Consider the following 17,180-nt stretch of genomic DNA (forward strand, 5'->3'; position numbering starts at 1 on the left):
AATACCCACTACCTTCCCAAAAATTCCTGGTGGAGACCACTTTCCTAGAGTGTGAACAGAAAAAAGGAGGAATGTCGAAGAAATGTGTTTATCAAGTACCATGGCTCAAATTACCAAATGAAACAACCACAATCTGTATTATGAACTCAAAATCTCTATTTAAAAAATGAAAAACATAATCATATAGAAGGGACTGTGTCATGTTCATCCTCTGTATACTAGAACACGGGCACACAGTAGGCAATTAAAAGCCTGCAGTCACATGAAGAGCCCTCAAGACTACCACAGACTTCAGATCATGAAAACTCCACAAAGAATCTTGAAACACTTCTGACCCTTTCTTCCTCCACCCACCTACCCACTCTGGCGCCCCTCCAAAAAAAAAGAAAGAAAGAAAGAAGACATTTTGAGGGCACCTTAGCAAGAAAAAGTATCCTCTGTCACCAAGACGTGCTGTTAATAGAATTGTTTTCACTTTTGAAGCTTTCTCTTCTTAGAATTATTAGAAGGTTGAAATTTGGCCCACCTTTAACCAGAGTCTGGAACAAAACTTGAAGGTACCAAGTTAAACAAAATTACACAATGGAGTAATTTTTACAAAATGGCACTGCTTTGCTAGTGTTGCCAATACATTATTCTCTTCCCAGAGGCTCTACAGTTCAGGGACTATGTGAAAACAACACTTCCACGCCCAATACAGAACAATGAAAATAACTCTACCAACTCTTTACTAAACTGCCACAGAATTAATGACCAGTCCTAACCCCATCTTCAAAAGGCCATCATGTCAGCAGAACACAAGGTGAGAAATACGAGTGACACAAACACATGGACTGAAGTGAATCACTCACTATTACTCAAAGGTTTTTGTTATTGTTGTTGTTTCTTTTGTTTTTAAGGCAAAATAGAAGAGGGAATTTCTAAAAAGAACTGTACTCCTGTGCTTCCACAGCACTCTGGGCTGATCTCTAGGATAGAACTGGCCTCACTAATACTATAAGCGGTATCTTTTGATCTGCCTAACACATTTGATTTTAAGCTTTTTTAGAGTAGGGAGTTTGGAACTTTGAATCCACAGTAGGACTGACAAAACAAGAGGCACTCAGTAAATGTTTTGTCCAAAAGTGAAATAAGTTCCCAATGTAATTACCTAGTACCATGTTTTGTGTTCTACCCATGCAAAACAAGGAAATCTAGACACACACACACTTTTTGTTTTTAACCTTCTCTCCTGCTAGCTCTAACTTTTTGGAGGTCTACCTAAAACACAATCATCTGTCATCCAGGCTATAACTTCTCAGGAACTTGGAAAATGTTTGTTGAGGGTCATCTTTTATGTCTACGTCAGACCTCAGAAGAAAGTCTTATTTCATGGTTCCTAAAATATTTGTCGTTTGTGAATAGTATTAGTAACTATGCAGATAAGAAGTATTCCCTTTAACCATTTAAACCAATAGCAAAAGAAAGAACACCTCATGTTAAAGGCTGACAACTCCCTAAGTACCTCTGACTAACTTGAAAAGTCAAGTCAATAGAACTATCTGGATTAGGCAGACTTTTGAAAACTGGAATTAGGTGAAAGACAACAGTAGTTCAAATATCTCTCACCAGGATCAGCTAAACTTCTTGTCTTAAGCACCAGTAAGGAGGCAAGGAAGGGCGCCAGATGGTTCGCTCCTAACACCTACAACTTCAAGCTTAGTCAGGGTAGCCAGCAGTGTACAGTTACCTTATATTAACACCTACGTATGTTGGTGACAGATGCTAGCGATATATGCACGATAGCGATTCAGGGATGACACATCCAGCTGCAAAAACTGCTATATTTTCAACACATCTCAAAAGGGTAAGTGTGTTAAATAGAGTCCAGTTAGCAGAATGGAAGGGGAGAAAAATCGAAGAGGGAGGGAATGGCTGAAAGTGAAGAAGGTAAAAGAGCAGCTGAATATCAGAATATTTCCCCGGGAGACTATTCTGAATTTTGATGAACTGCCACCTTCCTCCACTACACGAAAAAAGTATATAGTTAGAAAGGACTGTTCCCGGCGGAAAAGGAGGGGGTCCTCCCAGCTCCCGCCCTCAGGCACCAAAGGCTCAGCCCTACATAATTACTCCCAAGCCCAGCGCAGTACCCCAAAGTGAGGAAAGAGCAGAGGGTCAGCGACTCCTCCACTCCCCCTTTCGAGAGGAAGGGATTCACGCCCCTTGTGTCGTCGTCTCCGTCCCCCCAGTCCTCCGCCCGAGAAGTCGCGGGAGAAAGAGGGTGTGGAGGGAAGCCAGGGTCTCCGAGCACTCCCCGGCTGTGGAGGATGTGGAGAGAGAAGGCCCTTACCTGGCTAAAAGCGGTCTCTCGTCCCCGCTGCTACCAGCCCTGCCACGGGTCCCAGGCGCTCTGCCTCGCGCACCTGTCGCGACCTAGCTGCAGCACCTACAGCTCCTGCGGCCCCGCCCCGGTCCTGCTCAGAGCCCCGCCCCTCGCCCCGCCCACCGCCGCGGGGGCGCGCACGCCGGCCCGCCTCCCGTGCGGCCTCGGGGCGAGCGTGCGCGCCGCCGGCTGCGTGCCCTACCCTCTTGGCGGCTCGCGTTGCTACGCGGCTTGCGGCGTCGGTGTTGTGGGAGGCGTGGCTGCCCTAACTGTCCACGCTGCTCTCTGAGGAGTCCATGAGTTTTCACGGCCTTGGGCTGTGTGCTTCTCCACCTTGGCGTTAGCCCTGTGACTCAGACTTACCGCAGTTTGACTCGGGAGCGACTGGGAGGTTTGTCCTAGGCTCAGCTATAGGCCAGTCCCCAGCCAGGTTCCTGGTGCTTTCGGGGTAAGTTGTGTGCAGGGAGGAGGCCGTGTGGTGTAGTGGACAGAGCTATAAATCAATCCTGGTTCGACCGCTTGACCTTCATCCGGTCGCTTCGCCTCAGTAGAGCGGAGTTTCCTCATAAACATGAAGGAGTTGGACAAGGGCAGATCTCCCGGTTCTCCGACAGCTCTAACCATTATTCTTACGGTTAGAATAGGAGCTGTGCGAAAGATTTAGAGAAGGTCCGGAGGCCTAGCACTTGGCCAACCTGCCCCCTGATTCTTGCCCCGGTTGCGTGCGGCTGCGTGACTGCCCTTTGATGGTGTCCTTTCCTTCTCCTGCACCCCAAGTGCTGTAGAATTTCAGACCCCGGGTTTTCTAAAGCTTTTCGGAATTCACGTAGGTTGATGAGTACTATAAGGGGCTTGTAGTGGTGAGCGCCTGTATTTACACTTCCTGAAGCAGTTAAGGAAAATTTTTAAGAAGAGAAATTTCCAGCACCAGATGATGGGTAGATAAGTCAGTTGTTCCCTTCTGCCTTTACATATCGAGCCTAGACTGGTTTCTGGGTAGATATCAAGCATCAAGACTCTCTAGCAAAACTGACAGGCAGCGTGGGGATGTGAAAGAGTATGCGCTGTCGCTATAGAGTGGTACTCCAGAACATGCATTCCCTTGCATGTGGAATTCCCTCAATATATGTCACTTTCCACCCCCATTTTTTTTTTTTTAATCGAGCCAATAAGAGCCATTATTCTCACTAAGAAGACAGCCTAACCTGGAATAGAGTTCTGGATCTACATTTAAGTCTTGACTCAACCGCTTACCAACTAGGCAAATTACTTGCTCTCCCAAACCTTCCCTTAGTGCCCTTTTGAAAACAGAGCTAGTAGTACACCAAAGTTGGCTTTTACCAGTTTGCAGAGCTGATTGCTAACTTTGGGGAGATTTTATGAGCCAGTTGTTAAAAGTCAAATTATATAAATTTACAATTAAATATGTTAAAAACAGGAAATAAATACTCAAAACTCGTCACTTTGTTTACTTCATTTTGCTAGTAACTCTGCTCTTGAGGTTCTCTATTACCTGTATGATGGAAATACTGTATCGTGTTGTTTGCATCTCTTCCCAACTCTGTTCAGAGATGTCACATTTGTAAAACGAAATTGGCTGCAATCAGAGTGTTTACACCATGGAAGTTGGCAAATGCTACAAATCAGGGCTTCATTTGTTGTTCTGTTGATTTTCTAGACCAAATATATGCAACTTTTTCTGTAAAGGGCCAAATAGTAAATATTTTAGGCTTTCCAGGAGTATAGTCTTTGTCACAAGTACTCTTACGTTAAAAATGGGAGTAGCCACGATCCAGTAAAGGTTTATTTACAAAAACAGGCAGTAGGCTAGTGGAGAAAATGTTGATAATGCAAAATTTAAACTTAAAGGTGTATCATATCTGTGGCCTTGATGTTATGAATAAAACAAAAACTTGAGGCAGTATTCTTGAAATATTTGAAAACTATTATCCAATTTAGCAAAGAAGTTTCTCTTGCCGTCGATACATGAATGAAGTTCCAATATACCTCTTCACTGTTTCACTTTTGTCTTACTGATTATCTTAAACAAAAATATCAACCAATATCCGTGTCTGAACTACACTTCTTTGGCAATGATGTGAGCATCTTTTTTCTGAATCAGATCGTAATCAAGCATTTATTCAGTCTGATTTTGTGAAATATTGCTGGAAAAAGAATTAGTCAAAACTGATGTATTTTCAAGAAATAGCAAGTCACACTGAAGGTATAAGTATAGACCAAAAAGTAAGGTAAGTATTTTAGCTTAAAATTCATTATATTTCTAAAATCATAATCATTAACAAAAATATAATGTTAACCCCCAAGTAGTATTGTGAATTTTACTAACATAACAAAATTATTTTTCAGATTCTTATCCCTAAAATGCCAAAGAGACACAGTGACTTAAGTTTTTTTAAATCTGAAGAAGTTTAAAATAGACACAGAAAATAATGATAGGAGTGAAAATTGTGAGATACCTAAACTAATGGAAACAAATTTCAGAGTTGTTGAACAGCCAATCATTGAAGAAAAGCCATCATGTTCATCAAAGGAAAAAATAGATAATCTTGTGCGTCTAGATTGTTGGAATGGAAAAGTGTTATGTTTTCAGAACAGTACAAATGGCTTGAAATAAAAAAATATAAATTAGAATGTAAAGATAGTTTGATAGTTCAGCATTTAGGTGTGACAGCAGAAAAGCGTGAGTCCAAAGAATGGAGGACATATTTAGTAATCCCAAATGATATTAATAAAACTACTAGGCAAACTTCTGCAAAAAGAAAATTAGGGAACATGATATTTCCAAAGACTGTACTAAAATTCAAGATTTGTTAAAAGAATAAACTAATGACTCAATTTCCAATTTAGTGTATAAAGTAAACAAAATATTATGCTATTATAGAAGTTTTTAATACTCTTTACGGTTTAGTAAAACATGATAGGCCTTTCTCTGATAGTGAGAGAAGCAATAGAATTAAAAGAGAAAAATGGAGTAGATATAGGCAGTTGTTTACACGAACAATACAGTGCAAAAGAACAGCAGAACATATTGCAAAAGAAATTATATGACGTTGTTTTGGTTTTTTTTTTGAGAAAGATTAGCCCTGAGCTAACTGCTGCCAATCTTCCTCTTTTTGCTGAGGAAGACTGGCTCTGAGCTAACATCCATGCTCATCTTCCTCTACTTTATATGTGGGATGCCTACCACAGCATGGCTTGACAAGAGGTGCCATGTCCACATCTGGGATCCGAACCGGCGAACCCAGGGCCGCCAGAACGGAACATGCGCACCTAACCGCTGTGCCACTGGGCTGGCCCCTGAAAATATTTAAGAGTATCATAGATGAGAATGCCAGATATGTGCTATAATTGATTAGGCATCTACACTTTTGAAGAAATGCACCTAGTGATTTATCTCCAGTACACAGTTGAATCCATTTCTATACTGGTATTGATATTTATAACTTTAAAGAATTGGTGTCAGCCACAACAGAGTGTATTTCTAATACGTTATTGTCTACTTTGAATGATTGTGGCTTTGGTAATGAATACTTGAAAGTGATCATAATTGGATTTTGTTCTAATGGTGCTTCTACAATAGTGGGAAGGAAGTCTGGAGTAGCTACAAATTTGTTGGAAAATTTTCCTGAAGTCATCACTTGGCACTGTTTAAGTTACCAATTGCAATTTAGTATCTGAAGTGAAAAAGTAATTTAAAAATATTCTGGATAAAATGTATTATATTTATCACCAATGCAATAAAAATAAAATTGAGTTAGAAACTGTAGCTAAAGAACTTGAAATTATTAAAACTGGTCAGGGGCTGGCCCCGTGGCTGAGTGGTTAAGTTCGCACTCTCCGCTGCAGGCGGCCCAGTGTTTCATTGGTTTGAATCCTGGGCGCGGACATGGCACTGCTCATCAAACCACGCTGAGGCAGCGTCCCCCATGCCACAACTAGAAGGACTCACAACGAAGAATATACAACTATGCACCGGGGGGCTTTGGGGAGAAAAAGGAAAAAATAAAATCTTAAAAAAAATAAGTAAATAAAACTGATCGAGTACTGGGGTTGTGGTGAGTGGCATGTAGTTTATGAACTGCCACTGCTTTATGTGAGGCATATCCTTCATTATATATACATTTTTCTCATTCCTGTTATTCTGGTTTGGCAAAGAGATTAGCTAATGTTAATTTCTTTCAAGACCTTGCTTTAATGATTGACATTTTTGAAGAATTTTCATTATTTTCAGTTGCATTACAGTCAAGATCAACTGACATTCAGAAGGTAAAAAAATTAAATGCACCATAAAACCTGGGGAAAATTTAAACTTGTTATTAGAAAGCATCTGATGTTAAAGATTTGTCAGATAAGTTTAAAGACATTCCATTTAATAAAAAATAAATTTGAAGTTCTGCCTAGGAATCTGTCACTAAAAAGTAATGAATTTGTGTCTTTTATTAGAAACAAAGCATTTTTATTATTTTGATTTATTAAAACCATCTCCTCAGCCTTATGAAGAACTAACTTACCATGGATAGCTGGTGGAAGAAAATTGTATCATTTAAGTTAACATTTTATTATTATTTTTTTAGATTTTATTTTTTTCCTTTTTCTCCCCAAAGCCCCCCGGTACATAGTTGTATATTCTTAGTTCTGGGTCCTTCTAGTTGTGGCACGTGGGGTGCCGCCTCAGCATGTTTTGATGAGCGGTGCCATGTCAGTGCCCAGGATTCGAACTGACGAAACACTGGACCACCTGCAGCAGAGCGCGCGAACTTAACCACTCGGCCACGGGGCCAGCCCCTAAGTTAACATTTTAAAACATGAAATTAATTTGAATGATTTTCAGGATTTTGTAGATAATAATGTAAAATCAAGCAATGTACAATCCCGGCAACTGTATGAAAAGCTAAAAAGAGCACTATTGCAGTCAGTGGTGCTAAAGCTGAAATAAGTTTCATTTTAATGAATTTGTACGAGGTGAAAAATGGTAGTTCTTACATCAAATAGTAGATCATGTATCAAACTTAATGACAAGAAATTTTATTGGGAAAAGAGTTAGCAGGTGGGGATCGTCAAATAATGGTTATACCATTATCCTTGCTTTTCTCCTGTGTTGGCTCCTTTGTTTCTGTACTCCTAATTTCTCAGCATTGGCACTGTTGATGTTAATTCTTTATTCTTTATTGTGGGGGACTATTCATATTCATATATGTAACTCTGATTCATTTTTACCTGCTTTGAAGTACTCCATTGACACATATATCACTACTGATGGACATTTAGATTAGTTCCATTTTTTCAGTATTATCAACCATGTTAAAAGGACATCCTTGTACTTGTATGCCAAAGTTTCTAGGTACATACCTCCAGTTTCCCTTTCCATTCACAGTGTGAGATCTCATTTCTCTACATCCATACCAAAAGTAATTACTGTCAGCTTTAAATCTTTGCCAGTTTGATGAGTATGCAATGGTAATATCATTGGTTTAACTTGCATTTGTCTAATCGATAGTGAGAATAAACATCTTTTTTGGTGCTTATTGTCCATTTGGATTTCTTTGTTGTGAATTGCTTACTCAAATCCTTTGTTCGTGTTTTTCCTAGTTCAATTACTGTGGTTATTTTTTTTATTTTTATTTTTTTTGCTGGGAAAGATTCGCCCTGAGCTAACATCTGTTACCAATCTTCCTCTCTCTCTCTCTTTTTTTTTCCTCCCCAAAGCCCCAGTACACAGTTGTATATTCTATTTGTAGATCCTTCTAGTTCTTCTATATGAACCACTGCCATAGTATGGCTACTGACAGACAAGTGGTGTGGTTCCGCACTCAGGAACCAAACCTGGGCCGCCAAAGCAGAGTGCACTGAACTTTAACCATTAGGGCTGGCTTGCTGTGGTTATTTATTTATTTATTTTTAAAGATTTTATTTTTTTCCTTTTTCTCCCCAAAGCCCCCCAGTACATAGTTGTATATTCTTCATTGTGGGTCCTTCTAGTTGTGGCATGTGGCACGCTGCCTCAGTGTGGTTTGATGAGCATTGCCATGTCTGCGCCCAGGATTCGAACCAACGAAACACTGGGCCACCTGCAGCGGAGCGCGTGAACTTAACCACTCAGCCACGGGCCAGCCCCTGTGGTTATTTTTTTTATACTTCCTCTTGACACTTGTTCATTGGTATACATATTTTCCATTGCATTAAACAATTTTTCATCCTGTTTGCCTCAACTTCATTGATACTTCTTCTAAATAAAAGCCATTCATTTTTTCATTGAGTAAATATTTATTGAGTGCGTACTGTATGCCAGGTACAGTGTTAAGCACTGAGAGATTCACTGGAGAACAAGACAGTGATTCAGTGGGACAAATAATTAAGTTAGTAGAGTACTTTAGATAAGTACTGCTATAGGGGGAAACACAGGAGGCTATGGTAGCCCTTAGAAGGGGTACTTAACTCAGTCTTGGGGATCAGAAGTCTTCCTAGAGGAGGGGCCGGCCCGGTGGCGCAGCGGTTAAGTGCGCATGTTCCACTTTGGTGGCCCGAGGTTCACCGGTTTGGATCCCAGGTGCCCACATGGCACCGCTTGGCACGCCATGCTGTGGTAGGCGTCCCATATATAAAGTAGAGGAAGATGGGCACAGATGTTAGCTCAGGGCCAGTCTTCCTCAGCAAAAACAGGAGGATTGGCAGCAGTTAGCTCAGGGCTAATCTTCCTCAAAAAAAAAGAAGTCTTCCTAGAGGAATTGATGTCTAAACTGAAGGGTAAATAGGAATTAGCAAGGCAGAGGTGTGTCTGTATTTGGTTGGTTCACAGGAAGGGATAGATAGATGGGGTGGGATCAACAGGGGAGAAGAAAGCATAGAAGGGCTAAACTTACTTTATTTTTTATTTTATTTTTATTTTTTTCAAAATCATCAGCATACAGATTGTAACGAAGGATCCTAGGAAGGATGAGATTGCCTTAGGAGAACGTACAGAGTTAAAAACAACAGAGGTCTTATTATGTTACATGTAATTTTCCAGGCATGACTATTATTTTAAATTAGATGTAGAGAAAAATCAGGGAAAAACATCTTAAAAACAAAATAAAGAGTTTGTGGTCATATGACATACTATGGTTTAGTTGAAGTTAAAAACTTCATAGGTCTATATTAAACTATTATATAAATTTGCCTTTTTGGGTAGACACATGAGGAGTCATTTTGATAACTGTATATGAAAAAATTAAATTCTCGGTGTATTCTTTCTAAATCTTAAAAGAGGGATGAAGATTTAAGTTGAGAAGCTTTGTTGTTCTTAATACTTTTAGAATCAAATATTTACTGTATATTTATATAATACATAATATATGTAGTTACATAATACTTGTCATATATAATACATAGATAAGTGTATCATTTACTCTTTGCCTCAAAAAAATCTATTCTAGTTCAATCATTGACCGCCTTCATTCTTAAAAATTGTCAAAGGAAATCTTTAATAATGTCACATGATCAGAAATCTCGTGTCTAATATGAATCTCTGATCTCATGAAAGAAGAGGACCATTTTTTAAAAATCAGCTTTATTGAGGCATACTTTACATACATTAAGATTCACCAATTTTAGTACACATTTCAATATGTTTTTGACAAATGTGTACAGCAGTTTTAACTACCGTGACAACCCAGATATACCATATTTCTGTCATCCCCAAACGTTCCCTTTTGACCCTTTGCCGTCAATCCTCTCCCCTAATCCTTCACCTCTACCCAGTGCAACCGCTGATCTGCTTTCTGTCATTACAGTTTTGACTTTACTAGAATTTCATATAAATGTTTGTTGTCTTTGCGTCTAGCTCTGGATTCTTTCACTTAGCATAATGCTTTTGAGGTTATCCATGTTGTTTCATGTATCAGTACTTCATTCCTTTTTAATGCTAAGTAGTGTGTTCCATTGTATAGACATATCACAATTTATTGATTCATCAGTTAATAGACATTTGTGTTGTTTCTAGTTTTGGGCTACTATGAATAAAGCTGCTATGAATATTTACATACCAGTCTTCACATGGACATCTGTTTTCTCTTGGGTAAATACTTAGAAGTAGGATTCCTAAGGAGTGGGTTGCATTGTAATGTGCATTTAACTTTTTAAAAAACTGCCAGACTTTTCCAAAGTGGTTGTACTATTTTGCATTCCTGACAGCAATGTATGAGAATTCTAGTTGCTGCCCATTCTCCACTGTACTTGGTATTGGTTTTTTTTTTTTGGCTTTTGTTTTGTGAGGCATATTGGCTGTGAGCTAACATCTGTTGCCAATCTTCCTCGTTTTGCTTGAGGAGGCTTGTTGCTGAGCTACTATCTATGCCAATCTTTTTCTATTTTATGTCGGATGCCACTACAGGGTGGCTTGACGAGAGGTGCTAGGTCCGCACCGCAGATCCGAACCTGTGAAACCCAGGCCACTGAAGCAGAACTTGGGAACTTAACCACTACACCACCAGGCCAGCCTGAGTACTTGGTTTTGTTGGTCTTTTTAATTTTAGCCATTCTAGTGGATACTGTGATAGCTCATTGTGGTTAATTTCCCAAATAACTAATGATGCTGCGCATCATTTCATGTGCTTATTTGCCTTTCATATATCTTTTTTGGTGGAGTATCTGTTCAAATCTTTTTCCCATTTATTAATTGAATTGTCTTATTATTGAGTTGTAAAAATTGTTTATATAATCTGGATATGTCTTTTATCAGATAGATGCTTTGAAAGTATTTTCTCCTAGTTCATGACTTGTTTCTTAATTTTTCTTAATAGTATCCTTCAAAAAGCGGAAGTTTTAAGTTTTGATGAAGTACAGTTTATCAGTTTTTTCTTTTATGGCTTGTACTTTTTGCATTCTAAGACATATTTGTCTAACCCAAGGTCACAAAGATTTTCACTTATGCTTTGGATCTTACCTGTGGGTCTATGATTCATTTAAAGTTAATTTTTTGTTACATGGTGTGAGGTAAGGGTCAAGGTTTTTCCATATGCATAGCCAGTTGCTCTGGCACCATTTGTTGAAAAGGCTACGCTTTCACCCATTGAATTACTTTGGCCCCTTGGTTGAAAATTAAATGAATATATTTGTGTTGGTCTATTTTTGGACATTCTATTCTATTCCATTTAATTATTTGTCTATGATAATCTTTTAGTTATTAAAATAATTTATTTTGCTTTGGTGGAAAGTATTGAGAAGTTATTCTTGGATATTAGGAATCCTATACATATGAGCAATTTGCATTTTTCCCAAACATCCATTTCTCTAACCAGAAATGTATATGTGCATTAAAGGTATTTTCCCATAAGTAATTCCTAGGATAGTAAGTTATCATTGTAAGGAATATGTATTTTTTTATGTATAAGAAGTAATTATTCCCCTGAGGGCAGGACTTAAAAACAGAAAGAAGTAACTAGGCATACTTTGCTTGTAGCTTCATTTTCTCAGAATATTGAAAAGGGAGTAAAATAAACTCTTGTCATGTGGAAATTTTTTAAATAACCAAAAATATGTTCTATTAAGGTAGAATGAGAAAATATTGAAAATTTCAAAGGATAAAGTAGAATAAATTCTCTTCTTTTGGGAATAACAGCCACATAAATACCGCAAATCAAGGAAGGGGATTTCCTGACTTCTGCTTCCAAGCAATTCCCATAAATGAAGGAGGAAGTGATTTCCTTTTTAAAAAACTTATTGTTGGCAGGATTAGTGTACTTCCTTGCACACTTTTTGGATTTTAAACACATGTACACTAATATTCCTGAACTTCATAAACCTTTGGGATTTTGCAGGAGGTTAAATTGTTTCAGGAAAAAGTCACTCTGTTGTGGAAATGTTACATAGCCAGGGAGATGATGCATTACCAATAGGGAGGGAAACACCCAGGTATTAACACTTGACTGGGAGGGATCTCTTGCTCTGGTGGAATAAACGTAGGTTTGGAGTCAGAATGCATTTGCATTTCATCTCTTTCACTTTTTTTTTTTATGCTGAGGAAGATTCGCCCTGAGTGAGTCTTCCTCTTTTTGTATGTGGGCCACTGCAACAGCGTGGCTACTGACCAAGGAGTGGTGTAGGTCCATGCCTGGAAACAGAAGCTGGGCTGCCAAAGCAGAGCTCAATGAATTTAACTACTAGGCCACTGGGGCTGGCCCTTTTTTTTTTTTTCTTTTTTGAGGAAGATTAGTCCTGAGCCAGCTGCTCCCAATCCTCTTCTTTTTGCTGAGGAAGACTGGCCCGGAGCTAACATCCATGCCCATCTTCCTCTACTTTATACATGGGATGCCTACCACAGCATGGTGTACCAAGTGCTGCCATGTCCACACCCGGGGTTCCGAACCAGTGAACCCTGGGCCGCCGAAGTGGAACATGTGAACTTAACCGCTGCACCACCGGGCCAGCCCCAGGGCTGGCCCTTTTTGACTTCTTTTTCTTGAGGAAGATTAGCTGTGAGCTAACATCCACCACCAATCCTCCTCTTTTTGCTGAAGAAGTTTGGCCCTGTGCCAACATCTGTGCCCATCTCCCTCTATTTTATATGTGGGCCAGTTGCCACAACATGGCTTGATAAGCAGGGCGTGGGCCGGGATCTTGGCCGCAAACCCTGGGCTGCTGAAGCAGAGTGCGCAAACTTAACTACTGCACCTCCGGGCAGGTGCCTAGCTCTTTGACTTCTTAACGTGAGTCAGGAAGCAAGTTTCTTTTTTTTTTTTTAGGAAAGTTAGCTCTGAGCTAACTACTGCCAATCCTCCTCTTTTTGCTGAGGAAGGCTGGCCCTGAGCTAACATCCATACTCATCTTCCTCTACTTTATACGTGGGATGCCTACCACAGCATGGCTTTTTGCCAAGTGGTGCCATGTCTGCACCCAGGATCCAAACTGGCGAACCCGGGCCGCCGAAGTGGAATGTGTGCACTTAACCGCTGTGCCACTGGGCCGGCCCCAGGAAGCAAGTTTCTTAGTTTCTCCAAGTCTCAGCTTCTTCTTTGGCAATAATAATACTTGGGTGACAGTATTGTCATAAGGATTAAATTAAATGACACCTAGTACTCTGCTTAGCATATAGTACATATTTAGTAAATATCGGATAGCTTTCCCACTTCCCCCAGTCTTTCCTCATATAGGCTGAGAAGTTTTCTGGAGGTAAATTGCATACCCCACAGCAGAAGCTGATCTGTTGGTTCTTCCTCATTCTTTTAGTAACAGAATGATAGAAGTTTGAAAAGTACCGGAGAACAGGAGAACATCTGAGCTCAGGGATCAGACTCTAGGATAAGAAACTAGTTCAGCAGGAAGTGTGCACTGTCAGCCCCTTAAGGATCATATGCTCAAGGTGTCCAATCCCATCTCACATGTGTAATACCTCAAATGTCACTTGATGGTAGAAGACTCTCTGGGGAGCTCTGTGAGAACAGTACCCAGCTGTAGTGGAAGGCTGACCTGAGAGCACCTTTTAGTCTTTCTCTATCCTTCTTTGTCCTCATGTAATTTAATTATGGCCTCTCTTGCTACAGCTTTTAAATTCAAAGATACTTATTATTAGTGTCTGTCACCTTAAATTACCAGATTCTGGCCCTCATCACCTCCTCCCACCTTTAACCTATGAAAGAGACAGTGGTACTGCCTAATTTAAATTGCTTCTGCTTCCTTCTCCCTTCTCCCCAACACACCTGCCCTTTCACAATTAATTTTATTCCTAAAATCAGGAAAAAGCTTTTCAAAATGCTCTGGCTATTTATTGGGAAGACCTCCACATCCCTATTAGCAAACAACAGACTCTCAGTTATGTGTGAAAATATCGTAATGTACTTTTGGGATATTATAGAAAATTATCAATTTTTATTTTGAGATATCTGGGAAAACACAAAATATTCTCAATCAATTAGACTGATCATACTAGCTTATTGTTATATCTGTATCACTTCTCCCATTCTCTTGAAGAACAAATGAAGATTAGACTTTCTATATACTGTTTATGCACTGTATTAGGCCCTGAGAATATAAAAAGTAGAAGATTTGGAACTTATGGTTAAGTCACAAGGAAGGCAAGCCAGGCCTAGAACTCGAAGTCCCTAATTCAGTTTTTTGCATGTATCAGAATTTCATTGTATAGTGCATTGGATCTATCTCAGACGTAAAAATACACAGAACTCTTTCTCTGATTTTATATATAAAATATATAAACGATGGGCATGGATGTTAGCTCAGGGCCCGTCTTCCTCAGCAAAAAGAGGAGGATTGGCAGCAGATGTTAGCTCAGGGCTAATCTTCCTCAAAAAAATAAAAAAATATTGTGACAACTGGCTATTCATGTGGAAAAATAGGAAATACCATCCCTATCTCACATCAAAATAAATCCCAGATATAGTAAAGTACTAATATAAACAACACCACAAAGCAGAGAATAGAAGGATTTGGAGCTGGAGCTGAGAGACAATAACTCAGCAATTGGTACAGTATGTTCCACCTGGTACCAGTTGATACCAGTACGTCCCATCTCTCACCTGAATTATAGCATGTAAAACTTCATTAGCTAGTATCTCTATATCTTGTCTTCTGTCTTGTCTCCTCCAGTCCATTCTGTATACCACTAGACTATGTGCTCTAAAATGAAAATTTTATTGTTTCTCTTCAGCTTAAAATCCATCCATGGCTTCTCACCCTCAGTATAAACTCTAAAACCCTCCACATGGCCTGATGCCTGCTTATATCTCTAGCTTCATCTCTTTATACTCTACCTTCACTCCCACTTCCCTGTAAGGTCGGTTGCAGCTCTTCTAACCTTCTTTCTTTCTTCCTGTCTTTTGCTGAGGAAGATTCACCCTGAGCTAACATCTGTTGCCAATCTTCCTCTTTTTGCTTGAGGAAGAGTCAAGCTAACATCTGTGCCAATCTTCCTCTATTTTGTATGTGGGTCGCTGCCACAGTGTGGCTGCTGCCAAGTGGTGTAGGTCCATACCCGGGCCACCGAAGTGGAGCACTCTGAACTTGATCCCTAGGCCATGGGTTGGCCCCTCTGACCTTTAGATCTGTAAGTACACAATTCTCTGTCTGGCCTCTGCACCTTTGCATGGTAGTCTCTTGAATTGGAATACTTTTTCTTCCCCTATTTCACTTGATTAACACATCTTCCTCATTTATTCTCATCCTAGGGGTCATTCCTCTGGAAAACTTCCTCTGACACCCTATATTTGGATTAAGCACTCCTTCTGTAATCTCCCTTATTAACCTGTAATTGTACCCACTGTTACTGCATTTATTAAACCATACATGTAGTAATTGCTTATTCATCTCCCCGACTACTTTCTTCTAATCCATGAAAGCAGGGATTATTTATCTGATTGTTCACTGTTATAAGACTCATGCTTAGCGTGTGTAGGCATTCAAATATTTGTTAAATTAATGATCTCAGATACAGTTTCCTCATTCTTTTTCTTTCCCCTTTAACTGCCCGTAATATGACTTTGAAGTATATACATTTTGATTATCATATTCATTGAAAAATATTATTTCTAGAAATGTTTTCATGATAGCTGAATCCACTAGAACAGGGGTCAGCAAACTATTTCTGGAAAGGGCCAGTTAGTAAATATTCTAGGCTCTATGGGGCACATACAGTCTCTGTTGTTTCTCCTCCTCCACCTTTCTCTTCTCCTTCTTTTGCCTTTATAATTCTTTTAAAATGTAAAAACTGTTTTAGCTTGTGAACCACATAAAATAGGCCATGGGCCAGATTTGGCCCACAGGTTATAGTTGCCAACCCCCGCCCTAAAACATAGAATTTGAGTTCTGTAGATTTTGTTAAAATGAGCTCAGCCAACATTAAGTCATTAATTGCTTATGGTAAGCTTACGATTTAGATTGAATATTACTATTGCCATTTTGGAAATTGGAAATTAAAGAGAATTTAGGTGACTTGCCTAAGATCATTCACTCTGTGTAGTAGACTTCAGACTTGTTACTCTTTTGTATTGTATGTGTTTTAAATTGGTGCTAAAATATTCTATCTTTGTAAATAAACTGAGAAAAGTGGGGTAAAAGGAACTACAAATTTTAGTTATTGTAACTGTCAAAAATATTATTAACATTTTCCAGATCCTAACATAAAATGAACACCCACAACTAGGTCCATTGGATAAGAAGATTGTGTGGAACATTGGATTGTATTAACGCATGTTGAAATAAATATGTATATAGCATTTACTCCAATTGTGTAAATATGATGGAAGTTTGTGATGATTCAGTTCTGGCAGTTGGTTCTAAATAGTGATCCTCAGATTCTGTATCCTGAAAGTCCCAGATGTGCCCAATTTATCTCCTTTCACGGGAAATTTTTTTTTATTAGACTTATTAGAGAAGTATAGAATTGTGTTTTAGGGTTGCTTGATTGATCTTGTTTTTTAAGTGCTAGATAATGCTAGGACCTGGTAAACCTGAGTTTTTTAATAGAAGGTGAGTAGAATTAGAACTATGATCTCCAATTAGTTCATTTACCTAGCAGAATTGGAAGCCAGGACTTTAGTTCAGCAGTCTTATAATTATAAATTAGTACTTGAAATGAAGGCTGACCATATTTCTTTATCTTGTTTTCCATTAGGTAGTTTATTTATTGAACAGCTAAACTAGATTAAAAAAGGAAAAGATATGGTCTTTTATAAGTAGCTTTTATCCTAATTGGAGACAATTACTGTATACATAAGAGAAAGACTCAATACTTTATACTAATCCTTTTATTCTGTCCTCTGCTTGAGGTGCTTGATCAAGGCAAAGCCCTTTAAACTCAAGTATGACC

General features: G+C 39.1%; 2 protein-coding genes and 2 pseudogenes across 4 annotated transcripts in view; 3 read left to right on the forward strand and 1 right to left on the reverse strand.

Annotated features, from left to right (window-relative positions):
- LIMA1 (LIM domain and actin binding 1) overlaps positions 1-2,494 on the reverse strand; it is an 81,271-nt gene extending 78,777 nt beyond the window's left edge. For 2 of the 3 annotated variants that reach the window (XM_023643538.2, XM_023643535.2), the window contains exon 1: positions 2,333-2,494. The gene's annotated coding sequence lies outside the window, so the exon portion shown is untranslated. The remainder of the gene's footprint in view (positions 1-2,332) is intronic. The other variant, XM_070271354.1, reaches the window with a different exon arrangement.
- A 64-nt stretch (positions 2,495-2,558) lies between these two features.
- The window catches only part of LARP4 (La ribonucleoprotein 4), a 179,065-nt gene continuing 164,443 nt past the window's right edge, over positions 2,559-17,180 (forward strand). Inside the window, exon 1 of the mRNA XM_070271388.1 lies at positions 2,559-2,813. The gene's annotated coding sequence lies outside the window, so the exon portion shown is untranslated. The remainder of the gene's footprint in view (positions 2,814-17,180) is intronic.
- LOC138924809 (E3 SUMO-protein ligase KIAA1586-like) lies at positions 4,614-5,569 on the forward strand (annotated as a pseudogene).
- LOC138924726 (E3 SUMO-protein ligase KIAA1586-like) lies at positions 5,469-6,212 on the forward strand (annotated as a pseudogene).

This window comes from Equus caballus, chromosome 6 (assembly GCF_041296265.1).
Source record: "Equus caballus isolate H_3958 breed thoroughbred chromosome 6, TB-T2T, whole genome shotgun sequence".
Classification (NCBI taxonomy): domain Eukaryota; kingdom Metazoa; phylum Chordata; class Mammalia; order Perissodactyla; family Equidae; genus Equus; species Equus caballus.